The sequence below is a fragment of the Macrobrachium nipponense genome, chromosome 17, assembly GCF_015104395.2.
Source record: "Macrobrachium nipponense isolate FS-2020 chromosome 17, ASM1510439v2, whole genome shotgun sequence".
Taxonomy (NCBI): domain Eukaryota; kingdom Metazoa; phylum Arthropoda; class Malacostraca; order Decapoda; family Palaemonidae; genus Macrobrachium; species Macrobrachium nipponense.
The window spans coordinates 28,163,500-28,166,193 of record NC_087210.1 but is presented as its reverse complement, the minus strand read 5'-3'; the positions used below and the strand labels follow the sequence as shown (position 1 = coordinate 28,166,193).

The window sequence follows — 2,694 nt, the reverse complement described above, 5'->3', positions numbered from 1 at the left end:
ACTGAGCGTATGATGTTGGAAGGAATAATAAGGCCTAGTAATTCTCCTTGGAGGGCTCAAGTGCTGGTGACATCAGGGGAGAATCAGAAAAGGAGGATGGTTATAGATTACTCTCGTACCATAAACAGGTTCGCTGAGCTTGATGCCTACCACCTGCCAAATATCGACGAGATGGTGAACAACATTGCATGGTACAAGGTGTTCAGTATCTTAGATCTGAAAAGTGCTTACCATCAGGTTGCAATAAGAGAAGAATAGAGACCGTACACTGCATTTGAAGCTGGGGGCAAACTTTATGAGTTCAAGAGTGAAAAATGGAGTAGCAGCTTTCCAACGTGTGCTTGACGAAATCCTTAAGAAAGAAAAAGTAAGTGGTACTTTTGCTTATGTTGACAATGTTACTGTGTGTGGTGAGACAGAGGAAGAGCATGACCAGAATTTATGGAGGTTTTTGAAGGTGGCTGAGGAGTACAACCTCACTCTAAACCACAACAAGTGTGACTTCAAAGTCAGATCCATTAAATTACTTGGGTATTCAGTAACGGATGGGGAAATCAAACCCGATCCGGAACGCTTGCAACCACTGTGGAATCTTTCACCCCCTAAAGATGCAACTTCTCTTTGCATGACCATGGGATTGCTTGCACATTACTCAAGATGGATACCAAATTTTTCAGAGAAAATCTGCCCACTCACACAAGCCAATGGTTTTCCTTTGTCCATTGAAGCACTGCTAGCTCTTGGGAACTTGAAGAAAGACATTGCTAGTGCGGTGGTAATGGCCATTGATCCCTCCTCTCTTTTCACTGTGGAAACGGACGCCTCTGATCATGCGATAGCAGCTACTCTGACACAGAATGATCGCCCAGTGGCTTTCTTTCCCCGCACTCTCACTCGCAGTGAACAAGGACATTCCTCAGTGGAAAAGGAAGCTTATGCCATAGTGGAGGCATTGAGGAAGTGGAGACTACTTAATTGGACACCACTTCAAGCTCATCACTGACCAACATAGTGTAAAGTTTATGTTTGACTCTAAATCAAACAGTAAAATAAAGAATGACAAAATAGCGAGGTGGCGAGTTGAACTCTCATGTTTTCACTATGACATAGTATACCGTCCAGGAACAGAGAACATACCAGCTGATGCTCTCTCCCGCATCTGTGGTGCCACTACTTCTGATAAACTCCAAGAACTTCATGAAATCCTATGTCAACCCCTGGGAATATCTCAATATGATGGCATTTTGTCCGGGGGCAGAATGTCTACCTTACTCGGTAGAAGAAGTGAGGAAAATTACACCATCTTGCCCAAGTGTGTTTAGAGCTCAAACCTCGATTCATCAAATCCTCGGGACAACTGATCAAAGCAACCCAGCCATTCGAGAGGTTGAACTTAGATTTCAAAGGCCCAGTTCCCTCTCAATCTAGAAACAAGTACCTCCTCACAGTTGTGGATGAATTTTCAAGGTTCCCGTTTGTTTTCCCTTGTGCTGATATGACCACTAGAACTGTCATCAGTTGTTTGGTGCAACTTTTTGCTTTGTTTGGCATGCCAGCGTACATCCACACTGACAGGGGTGCATGTTTTATGTCTGAAGAGCTGAAGGATTTCCTGATGAAGAAAGGTGTAGCTACCAGTCGCACTACACCTTATAACCCTAAAGGGAATGGTCAGGCTGAAAAATATAACGGAGTTATATGGAAAACTCTGACATTAGCCCTTAAGACAAGGAACCTGGATGTGTCTCAGTGGGAAACTTTTCTCCCAGATGCTCTCCATTGTATACGCTCCTTGTTGTGCACTTCCACTGTACTCCTCATGAGCACCTTTTCCTGCATAGTAGAAGGTCCACCACCAGCCAATGGTTGCCTACTTGGCTCATCCAAGGAGGGCCTGCTCTCCTGAGACGCCATGTAAGATACAACAAGAACGACCCCTTGGTGGATGAGGTTGAAATCGTAGAGGCGAACCCCGAGTATGCTCATGTGAAGCTTCCAAATGGTAGGGTGACTACGGTTTCATTAAGACATCTTGCTCCTATGGCTAGTGACAACTGTGAAAGTACAGATGCTGGGGTTCCTGTATCTCAGTCCAAGGTTCCTGAGGAACTGTCAGTTGCGAGTGCTCCTCGGGAGATTGCACGCGGTCTCTCCCATGACACTCTTCAGGAACCCCATACAGTCCCTCAACAGGTAGCCTCACCTCCTCCACTTCGAAGGTCAGAGAGAGTGAGACAACCTCCAAAGTACCTTCAGGATTACTCCACGTGAACTTAACTGAGAAGGGAAGAATGTGGTAAAAATAAACCTGTTTCATATTAGTGGTCTCTATAGCTTTTGTTTACTTTCGTGGTTCCTTGCTGACATGTCTCACATTACAGCTGTAGACTTGCCAGATTATGGTACATTGCTTGTTTCTTTGTATATGTTACTTATGATGTCCCTTTGTACGATATATGTTTTGTGTATATTCTTGGGTTATACTGTCTTTCATAAGGAGTGTGATTTATGCACCTTCTTAGTTAAGACAAGTGTTTATTTATGTTTATGTCTGTGTTCAACATTTGTTTTATTTGCAGTGTACTACTGTAGTGGAATTGTTTACTGAATAAAACCTTGATTCTGGTTACACCGGGTTTACTTCAGTTCTATCACTTAACTTCTCAATTATCCTGTAGGGACCTTGAAATTTAT

General features: G+C 43.6%; 1 pseudogene; it reads left to right on the top strand.

The window, feature by feature from the left end:
• Positions 1–1,022: 1,022 nt before the first annotated feature.
• LOC135195869 (uncharacterized) lies at positions 1,023–2,271 on the top strand (annotated as a pseudogene).
• The last annotated feature ends 423 nt before the right edge of the window (positions 2,272–2,694 follow it).